This window comes from Schistocerca americana, chromosome 1 (genome assembly GCF_021461395.2).
Source record: "Schistocerca americana isolate TAMUIC-IGC-003095 chromosome 1, iqSchAmer2.1, whole genome shotgun sequence".
In the NCBI taxonomy this organism is placed as follows: domain Eukaryota; kingdom Metazoa; phylum Arthropoda; class Insecta; order Orthoptera; family Acrididae; genus Schistocerca; species Schistocerca americana.
Window position 1 is genome coordinate 1,031,647,731 of NC_060119.1, and position 21,687 is coordinate 1,031,669,417.

A 21,687-nucleotide genomic window follows, 5' to 3' on the forward strand; every position below is an offset into this window, starting at 1 on the left:
TAATACACTAAGCAGATTCAGAAGGATGTAGGTTGCAGTAAGTACTGGGAGATGAAGAAGCTTGCACAGGATAGAGTAGCATGGAGATAGGGTAGCATGGAGAGCTGCATCAAACCAGTCTCAGGACTGAAGACCACAACAACAACAGAGTTTTGGATTGCAATATTAATGATGGCTGTCGACCTTCCACCATAATCGAGTCCATCAACATGAGGTGGCAGTTGTGGGGTAGCCAAGGAGATGGAAACGTGGGTTCCACTATGCCAAGACCTCTTGGTAGCTACAACAGGAAAACACATTTAATTAGCAGGAGTATAAATGGCTCGGAGCACTATGGTACTTAACATGTGAGGTCATCAGTCCCCTAGAACTTAGAACTACTTAAACCTGACTAACCTAAGGACATCACACACATCCATGCCCAAGGTAGGATTCGAACCTGCGACCGTAGCGGTCGCGGGGTTCCAGACTGAAGCGCCTATAACCGCTCGGCCACACCGGCCGGCAGGAGTATAAAAAAAGAAAGTATTTGCTACTTAACTTTCCTTTAGTCCATGATCAGTTGGTTGACAATTACTAGAAGACGCCACTAGACTAAGCGTTGTAGAATAACATAATTTACAAGTCACAAATCTTGCAGTGACGAATTAATCTCTTGTAATCTTGAATGTCGAATCTGGTGAATTTGAAGACTAACTTGGAATGGAGCTACAAAGACTTGATGGCAGCAACGACTGAGCTGCAGACGATGAATAACATCGGCTCTGGCTGATCACTGAGCGCGGCTACGAACTGTGGATTGACACAACTGCTTTACTCTCCTGCGGCACATGAAGTGGTCTAGCGGCACCTCACGGCGCGCATATGTACTGCTACTGGCTGTGTACTCATTGGCTAACACAGCCGTCCTTCTGTTCCGTTTATCGAGAGAATCGCATCTGGCGGATCGATCTCTCGGGCGGCGGTGTGGTCGTATGACTGACGACATCACTATTAATGAAGACTGGCACTGAAAAACGGGCCAGTCCTGAAATGTAAAAACTTAGAGATAAATGTTGCCATCTGTTGCTGGGAATGGCAAGTATCAAAATAGTCATTGGTCTCACCCATAAATATCACTTAGGAATAGCCCGATTTTCCGCGCATGTCTTCATTCGAAGTCGACAGTTCGACCGCCAGGTCTATTTTTAGGGCTCCGTGCATTTTTAATTTCAAAACGGTACTTACTTAAAAAACACGCCTCGTAAATGAAAGAATTTTGTAAATACACTCCTGGAAATTGAAATAAGAACACCGTGAATTCATTGTCCCAGGAAGGGGAAACTATTGACACATTCCTGGGGTCAAATACATCACATGATCACACTGACAGAACCACAGGCACATAGACACAGGCAACAGAGCATGCACGATGTCGGCACTAGTACAGTGTATATCCACCTTTCGCAGCAATGCAGGCTGCTATTCTCCCATGGAGACGATCGTAGAGATGCTGGATGTAGTCCTGTGGAACGGCTTGCCATGCCATTTCCACCTGGCGCCACAGTTGGACCAGCGTTCGTGCTGGACGTGCAGACAGCGTGAGACGACGCTTCATCCGGTCCCAAACATGCTCAATGGGGGACAGATCCGGAGATCTTGCTGGCCAGGGTAGTTGACTTACACCTTCTAGAGCGCGTTGGGTGGCACGGGATACATGCGGACGTGCATTGTCCCGTTGGAACAGCATGTTCCCTTGCCGGTCTAGGAATGGTAGAACGATGGGTTCGATGACGGTTTGGATGTACCGTGCACTATTCAGTGTCCCCTCGACGATCACCAGTGGTGTACGGCCAGCGTAGGAGATCGCTCCCCACACCATGATGCCAGGTGTTGGCCCTGTGTGCCTCGGTCGTATGCAGTCCTGATTGTGGCGCTCACCTGCACGGCGCCAAACACGCATACGACCATCATTGGCACCAAGGCAGAAGCGACTCTCATCGCTGAAGACGACACGTCTCCATTCGTCCCTCCATTCACGCCTGTCGCGACACCACTGGAGGCGGGCTGCACGATGTTGGGGCGTGAGCGGAAGACGGCCTAACGGTGTGCGGGACCGTAGCCCAGCTTCATGGAGACGGTTGCGAATGGTCCTCGCCGATACCCCAGGAGCAACAGTGCCCCTAATTTGCTGGGAAGTGGCGGTGCGGTCCCCTACGGCACTGCGTATAATCCTACGGTCTTGGCGTGCATCCGTGCGTCGCTGCGGTCCGGTCCCAGGTCGACGGGCACGTGCACCTTCCGCCGACCACTGGCGACAACATCGATGTACTGTGGAGACCTCACGCCCCACGTGTTGAGCAGTTCGGCGGTACGTCCACCCGGCCTCCCGCATGCCCACTATACGCCCTCGCTCAAAGTCCGTCAACTGCACATACGGTTCACGTCCACGCTGTCGCGGCATGCTACCAGTGTTAAAGACTGCGATGGAGCTCCGTATGCCACGGCAAACTGGCTGACACTGACGGCGGCGGTGCACAAATGCTGCGCAGCTAGCGCCATTCGACGGCCAACACCGCGGTTCCTGGTGCGTCCGCTGTGCCGTGCGTGTGATCATTGCTTGTACAGCCCTCACGCAGTGTCCGGAGCAAGTATGGTGGGTCTGACACACCGGTGTCAATGTGTTCTTTTTTCCATTTCCAGGAGTGTATATTTAAAAGCACAAAAATTGAACATGTAAATATTTTTGGGTTATGAATCAATTCGCCTCCTCGCGGCGCACCTTCAGGAACGTAAACGAGCTGGTATTCTCAACATGTATTTTTTTAATGATGTTTGATTTTGACAACATGAGCTTATTTCCAAGAATTAGCAGCTTTCATTCAATTAGTATTAGACACAAATTCAATCTGCGTTTGGATCACACCTCCCTGACTCTTGTGCAGAAAGGTGTATAATTATTCTCCTACATCTCTTTCCTGTAAGTTACGACGAGATGTCAAACATCCTAGCGGTAAACCTCGCAGTTTCCAATCTAAACTGGAGAATATCGTCATGAATATCTCCATGTCACATGTAATCATACTCAATAAACGCGAATAAGTTTTACAGCTTTTGCTATAAGTACATATGCTAGAAAGCTTTGCTTACCTGGACTGAAGAGTGGGCCGGGATACCTCTTTTGTTGTTACGCAATAACCGTCTCCACTATATCTCTGCCCACAGGAAAATTAAAGACACCTTTGGAGAAAAGAGAACCATTGCATGAATATCAAGAGCTCAGATGGAAACCCATTCTAAGCAAAGAAGGGAAAGCAGAAAGGTGGAAGGAGTATATAGAGGGTCTATACAGGGGCGATGTTCTTGAGGGCAATATTATGGAAATGGAAGAGGATGTAGATGAAGATGAAATGTTAGATATGATACTGCGTGAAGAGTTTGACAGAGCACTGAAAGACCCAAGTCGAAACAAGGCCCCGGGAGTAGACAACATTCCTTTAGAACTACTGACAGCCTTGGGAGAGCAAGTCCTGACAAAACTCTACCATCTGATGAGCGAGATGTATAAGACAGGTGAAATTCCCTCAGACCTCAAGAAGAATATAATAATTCCAATTCCAAAGAAAGAAGGTGTTGACAGATGTGAAAATTACCGAACTATCAGTTTAATAGGTCACAGCTGCAAATTACTAACGCGAATTCTTCACAGACGAATGGAAAAACTGGTAGAAGGCGACCTCGGGGAAGATCAGTTTGGATTCCGTAGAAATGTGGGAACACGTGAGGCAATACTGACCCTACGACTTATCTTAGAAGAAAGATTAAGGAAAGGCAAACCTACGTTCTAGCATTTGTAGACTTGGAGAAAGCTTTTGACAATGTTGTCTGGAAAACTCTCTTTCAAATTCTGAGGGTGGCAGGGGTAAAATACAGGAAGCGAAAGGCTATTTACAGTTTGTACACACAGCAGATGGCAGTTATAAGAGTCGAGGGACATGAAAGGGAAGCTGTGGTTGGGAAGGGAGTGAGACGGGGTTGTAGCCTCTCCCCGTTGCTATTCAATCTGTATATTGAGCAAACAGTAAAGGAAACTAAAGAAAAGTTCGGAGTAGGCATTAAAATCCATGGAGAAGAAATAAAAACTTTGAGGTTCGCCGATGACGTTGTAATTCTGTCGGAGACAGCAAAGGACTTGCAAGAGCAGTTGAACGGAATGGACAGTGTCTTGAAAGGAGGGTATAAGATGAACATCAACAAAAGCAAAACGAGGATAATGGAATGTAGTCGAATTAAGTCGGGTGATGCTGAGGGAATTGGATCAGGAAATGAGACACTTAAAGTAGTAAATAAAGTATGCAAGGGCAGTGCATTGGCGGAGATGTCATTTGTACTCAGGTGGTTCCTCTGGAAAGGTTTCCGACGTCATTACGGCCGCACGACAGGAATTAACAGACGTTGAACGCTGAGTGGTAGATGGTGCCAGGCAGATGGGACTTTCCATTTCGGAAATCGTTTCAGGATTCAATATTCCGAGCTCTGCAGTGTCAAGGGTGTGCCGACAATACCAAGTTTCAGACATTACCTCTCATCACAGATAACGCAGTGGCCGATGGCCTTCTCTGAACGACCAGGTGCAGCAGCGTTTAAATGGAGTTGTCAATGCTAACAGACAAGCAACACTGCATGAAATATCCGCAGAAATTAGTGTGGGACATATGACGAACACATTCGTTAGGACAGTACGACGAAATGTGCTATGGCAGCAGATGACCGACGCGAGTGCCTTTGATAATAGCACTGCATCGCATGCAGTGCCTCTGCTGAGCTCGAGACCATATCAGATGGACCCCAGACGGCAGTGGTATAGTCAAATGAGTCTCGATTTCAGCTGATAAGAACTCATGGTAGGATTCGAGGGTGGCACAAACACCACGGAGTTATCGACCCAAATTGTCATTTCGGAAATTTTGTGGTAAGGCCTTATGGGACCAAACTGCTGAGGTCATCGGTCCGTAAGCTCACACACTACTTAATCTAAGTTAAACTAACTAAAAAATGTATTATCTATGTACACACGTTCCATGCTTTCCGTCTTAAATTCACGACCTTTTGAATACGCTCTGCGTATTAGCAAGTATTTGTCATTGTCAGTTTTGAAAACATGATAAAGCAACACAATTTCCAACTATAGTTTCAAGCCTATTGTTACTCCCATTCCTACCTTGAGACGTCTCACAGTTATCAGTCGTCGAAGATACACTATTTTTCACTTTGTTAGCACCATCATTACCGTTTTGTTTTTTACATTCGCTGTCTGTTTTAATTCTTTCAGCACCACTGTTAGTATCCTGACTGTCAAGGATTACATGCGTTTCCCAGGAATGAACTGCTCGTAACGAATGACTTAATTTTGCTTTGCACGAAGGACATTCTGAAATTCCGTAGTACTTACATGCTTGCGAGCACTCAGTTCGCTAACAATGCTACTTGTCTCATAAGCTCGCAAGTAATGGATGGCTAAGCTTAGATAAAAGCAGCAATGACGGCACGAGAATAACGGTTCAGTTTGAAATGTTTTGAAGTATTTAAATACATAACGTTTTTTCAAAATTGTGAGCAAACATGCTAATGTTAAAACTGTAATAGTGTATTAATATTTTCTGTGAATGACTCCACAAGTTTAAATAAAATGTTAAGTTTTTCACACCCAGCGAGCAAGAAATAGACATCCCGGGTGGTGATGGGTAATTTGAAATAAGAGAATGGGATGGTCTGATACAGTAGAGGGAAGGGGGGGGGGAGCCTCTCATCCACCCATCTCCCCCTCTCCTACCAGCAAACCACACCCTGCAGTAAGTTGCATGTATTAAAGTCCACAACGCGGCCATAGCATACCTTTCTTCTCTTTCACCTTCAGATAGGGCTTCTTGTTCCGGGGAGAGGAACCTGCAGGATGTGGTGCTTGTGACGTGCAGATAACGGTGCACCACATTTTAGCAGACTCTATTTTGTATTCAGACAGGAGGTAGCAATTCACTTATCAACCGATTTGGCCTCTATTTTAAATGCCAATGACACAAAAGTAGTACGTCTTTTTAAGTATTGTGTAATGTTGGACTTGTTTCTAAAAATTTTAGGGCGATATTATAATGTGTTAGCAGGGTGACTCTCTCATCCGTGGCTTTTGTAAGTGATCAGCCAATCTCATATTCCTGTGAATATATTTTATTTCTCCTCCTGTCTTACTCGTGATTTAATTGACAGTTTCAAAACACCTGACTATTTAAAACACTCTCTTGTATGATATGAGCTAATGTGAATGTGCTAGTGATGATGGGTGAGACCGGGAAACAGTAAGTTCGATTTTTATATCCAGTTGCTTTTTATTTCTTTTGAAGCATCTTCTAGTTTTTAACCACATTCGTTTCTACTAGCCTTATATCCAATGATAACCTAGTCGCTTAGTGCCCCAAGCACGCGCGCGCATACACTCACGCGCACGCACGCACACACACACACACACACACACACACACACACACACACACAATAACTGTCACTGCAATGGGTTTGATATCCAGACATTGTTCATGAAATTTGGAAGAGAAATAAGAGAAACTTATTCTCTAGGACAGATTCCCTGTTGAAAACATAGCTAGCTCATAGGACGCTGACTACGACTTTTTTCACTTTGTTTCACTATTTTACACCACCTCTTTAAGTTAACTTACGTTCGATCCAATATCTGGGTTTGATCTTCACCTTTTAGAAATTTTTTACAGAAGAGTGGAAGTTGGCCTAACACTCAGCATGGTATCCCGCCAATGTGTGTGTGTGTGTGTGTGTGTGTGTGTGTGTGTGTGTATGTGTGTGTGTGCTTATGTGTGTGTGTGTGTGGGGGGGGGGGGAGAAGGGGGCATCGTGTGGTACCCATATGTTGGTAGATCCCTGGCTATGCACGGAATGCACTATCGATGACCAAACTGTTACCGCCCCACGCACACCGAGGCGTGAGTACCAGTCTCTTTTGGAGGACAGACACTCCACACAGCCGGGGGACATGGCCATCAAGCAAGGAGGCCATTGCTCTGGTTGGGTGGGAGCTGTGGGGACAGCCCTCATTCTGAGTAGGGGGCATCATGGGGGATATATGGTGCTGTGAAAAGACCTAAGCTATCAGTCGGAAACTGCAAGGCCCCGACAGTCTCTTCGGACAGGTTGTAATTCTTCACTGAGGGTTGTTACTGTGCAGTACTGCTGCAGCATGTGCGTTTTCGAGTTGCATTCTGATGCCGCACTTCGCGAGTGCTTCTCTCTCCGCTGTCAGGAACCGAACCAGACTGGGCTGGGGGTTCAGTGACGGCCACCAAGGAAAACTGGCGCTGGGGAAACAGAGGCCGCGGAGCCGAGGGCAGTCAGTTTGGAAGCAGCAACAGTGGACTGCAGCGGTCAGCACCGGGACGTGGCCGGCGGTAACGCGGACATCGTAGAGCTGTGGTATCGAATGGTGTCCATCTTCCAGCGTTCAGAAGAAGATGACAGCCCGTGGACAGGGAGCAGTTCGGTGGAGAGTTCCTTACTGCGATAGAGAGCAGAGCATCAAGTGCAGTATTATTTTTGTGTCCCATAACTGCAACTGGCGGGCATTGGTAGTTGTCAGAGTCATGGCCAGCCAAAATGCAGTATGGTGGTGTGCGCTGATACGGGTGACATCATCCTTGTGTAGTTCGTTGTTGTGAATTGCGGCGAAGCCCTGAGGAATTTTAGAGTACTATAACTGTACTTGCTCGGCATGGGTATGGTGCTGTCTAAGTGTATTGTTTTGAATTTGGAAATGCTACTAGACCGTTACGAGATCATTGTGTGTTAGCAATAAGTCACTGTACCCTTTGCTTGTTTATGCATTTTTCGCGCAGATTCTATAGTAGTTTTTATATCCAGGTAGATGGTGTTGTTCTGTTAGTTGGCTGCCTGAGATACGATGAAGATGTTCTCAGTAGTAGTGACTGCACCTCGTTCTAGTGAACCATTCGGTTGCGGCGGTTTTACTTTGGTTCTTTCTTGGTAAGTCATTTTGAGGCGGAAACAACATTGTTTACTTGCATAATGTATACCTGTGTCTTAAGATAAGCTTTTACAGTAAATTATAGTAGCCTACTGTGGCGATCACATTATTTTATTTCTTTGAAGCGTGTAATTGTTTTGTTTTTATGTCGTTTGTTATCTGAAGTTAATTATTGCAGGTGGTTTGGTGCGAAGGTTTACTGTTTTCGCGTGAATCTTGCTGTTGAAATTGTTGATCAACAAAAGAAAACTGGTTTAGCTTGCGCGATCCTCGGTCACTCTACTCACTCACTCACAGCCAAATACCACTCCACATTATGGCGCTAGGAGTGTTCCTCCCTTGGCCATGACGTGAGGAGAAAGCAAAACAAGGAAACTTGCGGAAGTTTACTCCTCTTTTATTTACTCCTATTTTACACTCGGAAAGACAGAACATCATGTCCCTCTACTAAGCTAGAATTATGTGTGGAAAGTATTTGCGGAAATCTCTTCCCTTAGTAAATTACGAAATGGTTTCATTTTAATTATAACAGTGAATCTTACCCAGTCTCTGCAGTTACTCTCCCGTAAAAAACTTACTTGGTGATGTACCTGTTACCGCCGGCCGAGGTGGCCGAGCGGTTCTAGGCGCTTCAGTCCGCAACCGCGCGACTGCTACGGTCGCAGGTTCGAATCCTGCCTCGGTCATGGATGTGTGTGATGTCCTTAGGTTAGTTAGGTTCAAGTAATTCTGAGTTCTAGAGGACTGATGACCTCAGATGTTAAGTCCCATAGTGCTCAGAGCCATTTGGACCATTTGTATCTGTTACCGTAACACCCCAGAAGAGTCTAAACATGGCACGTGCTATTATTTCTATACTGAAGATGGAGTGAAGGACTCCGCCAGCAATTGAAGAAGCGTGGGATCCATTTCGTCTGTCATGTACGTCGACGCCTGCCAGATATCTGCCAGACAACAGAATTGAAACCGGCGCATTCATCATCACAGTAAGATTTGTTTCCAGAGAAGGAGAAAATCATGATTTACACTGTGATGTAAAGCCATATTTCCCACCCATGAAACAGTGTCTCAAATGGCATCGCGTCAGGTATATCTTCCTGGTGTACATATGACCCAGTTTGCGCAGGATGTTCTCAACCACTCAACGAAAAATCTCATAAACGCTTTCAACTTTTTGTGTCAGTTGCGGCTATTAGTGAAATATGTTCTCTAATCGACAATTGTAAAATCCAGGAACTGAAGGTTGCCGATCATCTATCATATTTTGAAGCTCAGCAAAATATAATAGTTTATATCCTGTTGCAGTATGGTCGACCTTTGCCGCTACTGTGGCCAGTTCGTCATCAGTATCTGGCATATTTACCCCCTCGACAACGTCCTCCCATAGTAAGTTGTAAATGTAAATTCTGTACACAGTGGTTGGCGGGTCCATCGGTACCGACCGATTGCCATGTCATCCTCTGCCAGTGGAGTCATTGGATGCGATGTGGAGGGACTTGGAGTCAGTACACCACTCTCCTGGCCGTAGTCAGTTTTCGTGACCTCCGGTACTACTGAAAGTAAATTAGACAATGAAGGCGACATCCTCCTGAGACAACTATCATAATATTTGACGTCTAGCTAAAGATCACTAACGAGGACTACTGGATGTGCTATGTCTCTTCCTTGCGAACATATGCCTCTTAATACTGTGTACTTGCTGGCCGACCTCCATAGTCTTCGGAGCAGCAAAGGTCAACTTCTTTTTGGTCTCTTCCTTCATAGTGGTATTTTTACCAGTGCATCAGTTGTTGCTGAAGAGCTTGTGACCCATATTGCGACAGCAACAGTTTTCTATTTTTACCTGGCTGCCTTTCGAACATATAAAAGACAAATTGATAACATCTTCCTACGCTTTGCCCCGACCCCCCGACACACTGAATTAGGTAATGAACCTCTCACTGATTGGCAACTGCTCCACACTCTTGACTCGTCATACAATACGGTTACCGGCCATAATCAGATGATCCAACATGACCATCAACAGCTACAGAGGGAATAGTCTCAAGAACATGCTCCGCAAACTGCTTCAAAGGGTGATAGCTCGATCTCGACAAATAAGCTGGGTTTTCGAATCAAAGGGCCCTTTGTCCCCCTCTCAGTGTGGTTTCCGGGAGGGACGATCCACAGACGACCATCTGGTTAGACAGGAAACAGCTACCCGACGGGATTTTTCTAAACACTAACACCTCATTGCAGTCTTTTTTTGACCAGCGTAAGGCATACAATACCGCTTGACGCCATCTAATTTTGCATACATGAAGGGAGCTTTCGAGTCTCGTTACCGATTTGTATTCGTTGTTTCATGTTAGTGGTGGTACATCACTCAGCTGCGCATAGGCCAAAGAGAACAGCATCCCGCAGGGTTCCGTCCTGTGTGACACACTCTTCCTCGTCGCCAACAATGGGCTTTTGACCTCCGTCGGACCAGTGGTCACCACAACGCTGCGTATCAACGACTTTTGTATTTACAATCATTTTGAGGTTGAAGCTGTTCTGTCTGGTGTTTGCTTAGAAATAATTTGTTTTTGGAGATGGCCCGCCTTTAGCAAAAGACAGTTTTTCTATTTCGTTTCATTCCGCAGACAGGTTTCGTTGCTACAAAACAGGAAAAATACTTTTGACTACTTGTACACAGTATATATTTGAAAAACAGACAAAACTTTGTTTGTGTACCCTGTTACCACACGCTGTTGATTTCCTGGATGTTACGTTATTTAATTCTATTGTTTTATTTTACACTTTGTCAACTGCAACCATAAAGAAGTAAATGTAGAACAGTTAATTGCCTCTAAAATTTGCGACTCGGCATGTTACAGTTCTGCCTCCCATTAACTAATACCAAAGAAGAATGTGTGTGTGTATGTGTGTGTGTGTGTGTTTGCAATATGTTCGACTTAGTTTTGCTGGTTTCCCCGTTATCTTCACTGTGAAGGCTCGCATTAAGTAACTTTCAGTGTCACGGTTTACTGACTACAGAAAGAAGATGGCTGACAGCTGAACAATCGAATGCCTTTTGGGCGGGAGTTTTTAATCTTTGTGGGCGTATCTGTCATTTTGTGTATGTTTAGAAGAGGGGTTTGGTGGTTTTATGGGTTGGTGTTATCTGATAGTTCTCAGAGGGCAGAGAACAGAGTTCTATTGCAGAGAACTGTGTGTTCACTCATTACTTGTTTTCCGTCAATTATTGCTTTTTGTATTTGATATTTTTCTTCGATCATTAGTTTTTGTGGGGGCTGTTGCTACATTTGAGACTTTTCAAGACAATTATTGATGTTTGTTGGTCTGTGTTTCATGTCCATAAGGTGTTCAGAAAATGTAGAGTGACAGCTGCTACTTTTTAATGGCCTTCTGTGTTCTGTGTATATGGTATTAAAGTGTGTGCTTGTGTGTCCTATATAAACCGATTTGTAGTCTTGGCATGTCAGTTGGTAAATACCAGATATGTTATGTTTGCCTTTGCGTGTGTTGGTTGTTCTTAGTTTTCTCGATATTAGCTGTTTGGACTGTAGACTATTTTTAGCCCTTGTTATTGGAATATGTTGCCTATTCTATGGGCTGCTTTGTTGTTGTTGTTGTTGTTGTTGTTGTGTGTGTGTGTGTGTGTGTGTGTGTGTGTGTGTGTGTGTGTGTGTGTGTACCACTTGCTTGTGTTATGGGTGTTTCTTTGTGCTTGTGTGTCATCTGTGTGTTTGTGTTATGTGTGTATGTTCTGTGTGTCTATGTTCGTAAGTTGCTGACAGGTTGTTTCTGTGTGTTAGGTGTCCCTCTCTATTTTTGAATTGTTGTCAGGAGGAACTCTGGCAGACGTCACCGAAATGTACGGTGCCGCTTCGCCAACGGACAGTGCTTTTATCGCCACTAGGGGCGCAGCATTCGCGGGCACTATTTTGCGCCCAGCATCCCGGTGTCCACCAAGCACTGAACTCGCCTCCATTTTCCAGAAGGTGACCGCAGAAGGTGAAGGTATTTCAAAAGCTGGCCGCTGCTAGCAGGCAGCTGAGTTCACTGAGCCATATCTGTATCTACACCTCGCATTGACGAGAGCTCCGGCTGCCACGTGAAGTTGGAAGTTACGCCTGTGCAGTCACCATGTGCAGCTAGCAATCATCTCCGAGCCTCTTGCTGTCCAACACTGGCCTCCCGTGGACTCTGGACATCAGGACTTGGTATCTGCTGATTGTTATTGACTTTCGTGATTGTGTTCAAGGACTGCCGTCCAAGAGTCAGTCCGTCTGCACTCAAGCTATTACTATTAAACATTATGCAATGATTGAAGTCTGACCCGGAAATATTTATTTCAAGTGTTAGAGTATCTGACAAGAACTATAGGAGACGGTTATTCTGTATCAGTTATCGATCAAAAATATCATTAATTGTGTTCAGCTAATCTTGCTAATCAGTCGGATCTGTGGATATTAATTTTTTAGCTGATTAAAATAAAGAGTTTATGGTTTCATCTCAAACTGTGAATCTTATCTGGTGTTGTGAACCCAAGTAAGATCACTATAATACCGGAACTCGCAAATATGGTAGAGATATACCTCCTCTAAAAACATAACCCTGTAGTGATGGACTGAGCTGAAAAGAAAAGATTACAAGGTCACATCATATTGGCTCGTTTACGAATATATCTATTGGTAATCACGGGACGTTCAAAACAAAGTTGGCTTAAATAATCTGATGGATGCTATTGCAGAGCTTCAGTCAACCTGTCATGTTCTTGTGGTGAATGCGTTTACTGAGTCCTTGAAGACTCCTCTGTTAACGAGACAACATGTGCGCACGATGGCGTCAATTATCCTTTACAATGTTCTGCATCACTCTAACGTCATAACACTGTTTGCTGTTTTTGCGTCCGACGGCTCTTGGCTTCAGAAGCGCTACAGAGCTGCAACATATTTTCATAACAGCTGTCTTTACGCCAACTGTTTCAGTAATCTTATTGATTTTAAGAGTCAAATGAACGCTAAATGGTATTGAGGAATGGCGCAATATATAAACGGAAAATGTAAAAGGTAACAAACCGAAAACAGTTTTCTTATAATTTCCTTCTGACCGCAATGCGTTTATACCCCATCTTCCCTAAGCTTTTTTATTTTCATTTTATATTTTTACGTATTAAGAATGTTAAGGCTTTTCCATGGTAGTAACTTCTGGAGTTTCGCAGGTCTTTGGTTAACATATATCACAATGGTTATGTTATATAACAGTGATAGTATATTTAAATTAAATAACTTAATTTCATACGTCTGTTCCCAGTGACAGACACTGATCGATTTCATTAGAAGCTATACATTTCAAGCAATGAGAAATTACCATTAGCCTCAGCGAGTATAAGTTGTTATACAATGATTCATGTTCACTGATTTTATACAATGTAGTTTTGCTTATTATAGTGCTTATTTATTGCGGCTACGTAATTTATTTAAATCCATTTTAGTTTTAGACATTATATAACACATTACTAGAATTACCAGTCCGGTTTCTTAATTCACAGCTTCTGAAGTTTTCGTAGTTTCGAAATGTTTGAAACAATAAAAATTATGCTTGCGTTTAGATTAATGACTAGCATCTAGATCTGAAGAACGTAAGGTTTGGTGTAGTCACAGCAGTACCATTTTCCTTCCTTTCTCATAGAATGATGAAATGTTGTCCATCAAACTGAGGAGTTCTATACTTGCGACGTAGCATCGGTCAAATCACTGAGTAATAATAAAAGAAAGAAAACTGAGCGCTAGAAGCACTAAACGTACGTCTTTAACCATTGCCACTTCGCCAGATTAATGTATTTAATGTACAGGGAAAATTTGCTATTGGAACAAAGTACAGGAAACGACGCACAAGAGGATACGGAGAAGAAAAGGTCATATGTACATACAGCTGGAAAAGCGTTCCAAGGGAGGTACACGCACTTGAACATGGAGATAAAGTATCTTTGACAGTGTGGATCTCCGTGACTGAAAGCACGCGTCAGAACACACCAGGCAAGTGGGAGTGTTCAGTCTGTGCTAGTGTTTTAGCTCCACTGAAGAGCGCAGTTACTTTGCCCATGAGCTGAGCGAGTCGGCAGCAGCAGTGAAACGGATGACACCTAGCAGCGAAGTGTGAGGGCTCTCTTGAGTTTGGAGCTAAAACACTAGTGCAGACAGAAGATTCCTACTTGCCTGGTGTGTTTCCACGCGTGATTTTAATCTCTGAGACCTAGAGTGTCAGAGATCTTTTATCTCTACCTTCAAGAGGGTGTACCTCCCTTGGAACGCATTTACATCCACATGACCTTTTCTTCTCCTTGTCTTCTCATGAGCCTCTTCTTGTGGTTCGCCCCATTTAAGAAAATCACCCGACAAAACTTGACTGGTTGTTGTTCAATCGATCGTTTCATGACGAGAACAGAGTTCATCCAGAGTCATTTACTAATTTGGAAATAGAGACAGAGTGATTCTCATTAGCGTTAAAAGCCCCCGAAGCACGTAGATGAAGCTGAGACAAGTAGTTTAATATAAGACACACGGGGCTAGAAATTTCGGAAGATATCCCAAAAGTGGATGACGAATGTTGAGCATTTGACGTCACCAGATGACGTACCTCGCCGCATCCCAACCCCAGTGAAGTCATGTTTTCACATCGGTGTGACTCCCGACCTACGTACTCGACTTTAGCGGGTCGGAGTCAGGTTTCGAATCTTGCGTCTGGCAGGCAGTATTTTTTTGCACTGCGTTAGACAATTGTATGTTTACATTTAGGCAACAGTCATTATTTTATATTCCGGTCTCGCGGTCTCCGCTGTATAACTGCAAAGAACAGTACAAGAAAAGCCTACCAGCGTCACAAGTAAATTCGTACAAGCTTCCGAACTGCATCGCGGTCAGTAAGTGACCTACGTGTCCTTTATTAAATAAAATCAGTAAACAAAAAATAAAGGACAAAAGGAAATAGTACGCATCATCCGCGTCAAGCGGTCTGTAATAGGGAAAACAGGGTCAAAGGGAGACTGAACATGAGACGTGCTGTGAACTTTCTCTTTATTTTAATAGAACATACTAAGCTAGATTTATCAAACATCCATTGGAAAAACACCTCGAGTGGTTTTGATACTAAGAAACAGAATAGTTAACAATCATAAAACTGTACCAGATTGATTAATAGTAGACAGATTAAATACAGTAATCAAACCTTTAGCAATACAATGAAAGAGCTAAAAACTCATTGTCGAAAGGAACTTTATGGTTTACAATCCAAAATAGAAGTACTCCGCAAACAAGCACCATATACGAAAATTATTGTACTGTTACATAGCGGAGGTGCACAAGGCATGCAAGAGAAATAACCGGACAAAACTGATGTTTAATATTGTGTCCTGAATGGTACAAATGATCGGTGAGAACCTTCATGCAATTAACAGATCTTAAATATCAGAGTGTTGGGCAATTCAAAAACCAACAGTACATACAAGAAGTAATCAGTTCGCCGAGCCACACTTGCATAAATATATTTAACTAAATAATGTTTACAACAGAAAACATTTACAAAAGATGTATGCAAACAGAGTAGCTTATCTGAGCGATGCATAGCACTGCCCCAGAAAACATTTATAAAAGATCAATGCAAACAGAGTAGCTTAGCTGAGCTATGCATAGCAAGGCCCCGTACCGGCGAGGGTAGGATCGACAAGTCGAATCGCTCGTGCAGCGAGGTACGTCATCTGGTGACGTCCCAACTTCAACATTTGTTGTCCACTTTTGGGGTATATGCGATTGCAGTCTGTCTCGGCGTATTCCACTGATGAATTCTTCTCGGGTTATCAGCCGAGTAGTGGCGTCGTCTTGTCGCAACGTTTCAATGAGTTTCGTACCCATCATCTTCTGGCGAAGTCAGTTCGCTGATAACTCGACAAGAATTCACCACTTTTGGGGTATTTCCCTACATTTGCGGCCACGTGTACCTTGTATTAAATTACTTGTCTCAGCGTCGCCTACGTCGCTCCAGTGGTTTTCAATGTTAATAATAATCACTCTATATATGCAGACAGAGTCGCATAAGAGGTAACACAATTATTTCGTGACTGCTTCGAGATATTGGAAAGAGAGTTTCAGCAAATGATAGCACAGAGACTGGCTTATAATCCTAATTTGTGGTTAAATCTCTTAACACTTGTATCGATTGCGATACTGAAGGAAGTATGGTTTTTTAATGGAAAGATATACTTTTTTGTTGAAAAAAGAGTTAATTAATATAACGCTTTTTATTACTGATTTTGAAAGTTTTCCAAAAATAGCTGAGAAACGTGGTTAAACTGGATGGAGAGGAAATCAGCTGATGCGGTAAAATCACCACCAAGGGGGTCGCTCCTGCCAGAATCCGTCATATCAATCATTTCTACTGTTTACTTCTTTGCATAAAAGTTGCTCAATGAATAACTTAACCATGAGTACGTACACGCGTTTTAAACAGTTTTCCTGATCCCGTTTTGATAACGCTAGAAGTTAGCTTATAGTTACGTTTATAACCAGCGTGGGTGGGTCTGGAGCTAACTCGTATAAAGTAGGACTTAGAGGAAACACATTTTATCCTAGTAGCGTAGGGAAATATTCTCGTTCCATATAACGATGGAGTCTGGCATGGGGTCGACATTTGTCGTGTCTACACCACAACAGCTAATTCCGACTGCCTTGCTTTCCAGCTTTAGACATTACTCGTGTACTTTTGCGAAAAGTTTCAACGCCAACATTAACGAAGCGTTACATCAGTGTACTCGTCTTCTCAAGAGCTTTCGAATGCCGTATAAAATAGTGCAGCGTTCATTACAAAGTGTGCTTACCTCAATATATCGGTTGATACAATCGCTATTTTTCAACCATACACAAAAATTACGTGCGCTGCATACCATCGGACGCTGAAATCTTCCTTTCGATATCTCGAACTATTTGCAAAAGAAAATGGGTGTGACAACCTGCGTATTAGTTACTTCCAATTGTTGATGATATATATATCTGACAAAAGAATAAGCCGGATAGTTCTCAAAAGCTACAACAAGTCATGATAAAGAAAAACGAGTTGGTTAAAGATATATTGTGTGTAGGTACCTTGATTATAAGAGGCGGTTTTAATACAAAGGAATTGGAGCTCATACAAAACTTGAAGCAAAAAAATATAAACAGTGCTGTAATAACAGAAACAGAGAAGATACCGAGAGGAACAAAAGTTTTAAATAATTACACATTAATTTAGGTGGAGTCGAACAAACGAAACAAGTAGTGAATGACCTAGACATTCTTACAGAAGAAAAGTGGAAAAGAAAGAATTTTATGACTGTGTAAATGAAAGGATAATACTAGTTGCTAGATACAGAACTGTAGAGGACATTTATGTGCCATAGGAGTATATGTACATGAAGAAGGAAAAATGTGAATTCTGAAATATTTTATGAAGACCTGCAAAAACAAGAAAGTATAGTATCTGTAACACTGATGGTTTGTTAATATTAGGAGACTTAAATGGAAGAATTGGAAAGGTATCAAGAGCAATACAGTCGGCACATTTGGTGAAATAACTTTAGATGGGAAGACATGAAGAGATTTTGTTACATTGCATCATCTAAAAATTACAAATAACTTCTTCAGAAAGAAAAAATATAAACAAGTGCACCTGGAATGCAAGAATTTCACACTCAGTAATTGGCTATGTAATAGGCAATAAAAAATAAGCTCTCAAATTCAAATACTCATGTGTTTACAGGTAATGATATAGGCTTTGATCAATTCCTAGGTACCTGAAAGATTGAAATAGAGGAAAGATGGGGGAAACAAACAAATGTAAAGGAGACCCAAAGCAAAAACTTGAAATATAAAGTTCATCTTCAACAGGAAGAAAGCATAAGGAACTTACATCAACACAGACTCACACAGGAATTGCAAATGTTTGAAACTCAACACAGTATTGAAGAACAATATGAAAGAATAAAAACAGCAATGATGAAAATAACTATTGAGGTACTATGGAAAAGTAAAGCATCAAACTGGGAAAAGGGTCTGAAAAAACAGAATAAAAAAACAGTTAACAATATTGAAGGAAACCAAAATACTTATAACACCTACTTACAAACACAAGCAAGTGAAGCCTGGAGAATATATAAACAGAAAAGAGTTAAACAAAGAATTTAATAAAAAGATATCGTAGTGAATTGTGGAAAAGATTCATTGCTAATGTAGAACATGACATTCACAGAAGACAGAATATAGTGTTTAAACTTATGAAGCATATGAATACAACAGAGAAAGACACTGTAAACATTAATCTAATAACAGAGGCTCAATGGATGCACCATACCAGAAATTTGTGGTATGATGAATATTGTGAAGAAAGTTATTCGTTAATAATTGATAATAACTCTGTAGATAAATAGACATGACAAAATTAAAAGCAGCCTTAAATGTAACAAAAAGAAGAAAAAAAATTGAAAAGCTATTGTCCTAGATGGCATTAATGCTGAGTTAATCAAATATGGAGGAACCATTTTAGAAATTACCTTCCTCTTTTTTTAAAATATATGTTCTCTACCTGTAGCATGGAACACAGCTGAAGTTATCTCTATATTTAAAAAAGGCAGTAGGAAAGACACAGGAAATTATAGAGGAATTAGTTTACTGAAGGCAGGATACAAAATTACGGGAAAATTCATTATAAAAGGCTATAAACTATGACTGATGCAATAATCTGAGAAGAAGAATCAGGATTCAGAAACGGACGCTCATGTAATGATATCGTATTTATAATAAGACAAATTACTGAAAACCGTGGGGAATTTGGTTTCAAAACGCATTTATTGATTTTGAGAAAGCGTTTGATAAGGTAAAAAGACTCCTTTTGTGCAACATATTGGAAGTTAAAGGTTTTCATAAACATCTTATTAGTACTATATGTAAATACAAAAAATAGTTAAAAGTTCAGGTTCGAAAATGTCAGAAGAAATTTTAATAAATCGTGTTCGACAAGGCTGCAGTCTATCACCCACTCTACTTATTTCACATAGTGACGACCCAGTTATGAAGTGAAAAGATGAAATGGGATCTAGTGTTCCACTAAATACTCTGTTATACGCTGATTACCAGATAATTATACAGGAAACGGAAGATAATTTACAAAGAGGAGTATAAAGATTGAACCAAAACGCAAACGCAGTATATCAAAACTTAAATATATATGCAAACAAGACAAAGACAAAGGCTCTCAGAGGAAAGAATCCAGTCAGATCGAAAATAATAATGAATGAGAAAATTTTAGATCAAATGTCCCACTTCAGTTACCTCGAATGTAATACCAGTCAAAGACATTGACAAAAAGGTTACTAAATATCAAGCTATCTGCGGAACAACTGGAAGATCTATGGGAACAAAAACAAGAAAAGAAACACAAATTAAATTCTATAAAATTATGGCGGTACCCACTCCTGTATATGGTTCCAAATCATGGACAAAAAAAAAAAAAAAAAAAAAAAAAAAAAGAAAGAAAAAGGAAAAATCACTTCTACAAGCAGCAGAGATTAATTTCATGAGATATGTAAGAGGCTGTAATGAAATGTATAAAATATGAAACAATGAGATGAGATTTAAAAATCTTTTCATTTAATAACAACATAGAAGGAAATAGGATGAAATGGAAGGATCATGCGACAGAACGACAGAAAATAGAAAGCTAAAATGATAATGAATTATCGGTCGCCTGGAAAGAAAGAACTAGGTATACCTCGTAATAAATGGGTGGATGGATGATAGTGACGAGAACAGGTGATTACAACACCTAATCCGTGGAAGGAGATGATGAGTTCAAAAGTTTCTTCACGATTTTCTGTCAGGGCTCTCACTGAAAGGGGTTGGACCAAGAGTTCATATTTCATTTGTTATGTTCAGTCAATTTTATTGTTTTGTCTTGATCTGCAATAACCCGTGTCGAGACAGGTAGTGTCTTTGTGAGTGCATTGATCTCTTGTAGCATGTAATAGATCAATTCACATTTCGTGTATTTTATGGTGACTATATCTTAATTGTTGACCAGTTCAGTCAGTTTACTGGTCTGTAGAAATGACCTGTTGCCCTATGTCATTAAGTTTTATTCACAACTGAAACCCTTGCTAGATGAGAAGAAGGCAGATGTCATCGTGGTCGAAGGAACAGAAGACTGTCAGGTGAGGTTCATTCTCCAGCTAACAAGGAGTCATCGGCGGGTAGTTCATGAATTCCGGTTCACGTCACATTTCATCCAGTTTCAGTAATAAACAACAGGTACAAAACATTGCACTTGCAAGCGGAAGAACGGGGGTTCAGATTCAGCTTTCCCATAGTTTTCTTAATCACTAAAGGCACATAATGGGATGGTTCATTTGTAAAGGGAACGACCGATTTCTCTTTTTCTTCCCTCCCCTGTCATACCTTGTGCTCCGACTGTAATGATCGCGTCGTCGACAGCACCTTAAACTCTTAACTTTCTAATCTCCCTTCAAGAAGACTCTTACTTTCCAGCAACTACAGCAATTTTATTGATCACTGTACAACGAATTGATCGTTTGGTGCGCTGACAGGTCAGTCCAGTGCGGCGGTTCACATGATTAACGGCTTGCCTCGAACTGTGTGACCGACAAGGAAATTATCAGATATTTATCGGATATGAAAAGCGCGTATTGAGTGTAAAGCGGATATTGTAATATTAGTATCTATTTCGATAGCTTAAATAAACTTACATTCGATAATCTAACCACGCATAAAACCCATCTGTGTAAAAATTTCTTAGATCGTCGCTGAGCAGCGACCACTTGATATTTCAAAGTATACCTTACGCGCCACGGCGCGGAATACGAATAGTTCATAATTTGTATCGATAGAGATATTCTGTGTTTCTTATTTTTTGACAGCTGAAGAATTGTAATCCTCTTCTGTTAACACAGTTGTGATATTTTTTAAAGACGGCGGACGCGTATATGGCGTGGTCCGCAGTCACTAATTAGTTATTATAAAATATTACTATTGTGCAGTGCTATGTAAGAATTTATGTGTGCAGCTAAGATGAAATGTCGAAAATGTTAAAGGACTTTATTTAAAGAAACAGCCAGCAAGATATAAAATTGAAATGTACGGAGCCTATTGTTAGAAATAATGACTAAGGTAATTAAACTGGTTATTGTGCTCTCAAATGCTGTAGCGCCTGCTTATTACTTAAAGTATTTCTGTGCTATCCAACTCCTATTAATGGAAACAGAAATAACGGTGTTTTTATGGTTTTCATACAGCTACCAAGGACCGACTGCATGTCGGCAAACGTCGTAGTTAATGCAGTAGGTGCATTGCTATTTACCTTGTTTGTGCTTTGTGGTGTAGTACAGCAAAGAAAATTTCCAGCACTGTCTGGTACCTTAGGTTTCTCTGTTCGTAGTTGCTATGTCTCATATCCGGTCGTGATCGAACATGATCACGACATAAATAAATGAAGTGGCAATGCGAACTCTGTTCTTAATCTTGAGAACGCTACGCCTTCTGAAAACGATTTCAGGTGAAACATAGATAAACTATAACTTAGAGCAGTTAGGTTTTTTGAAAAGTCTTTGCTCTTCCG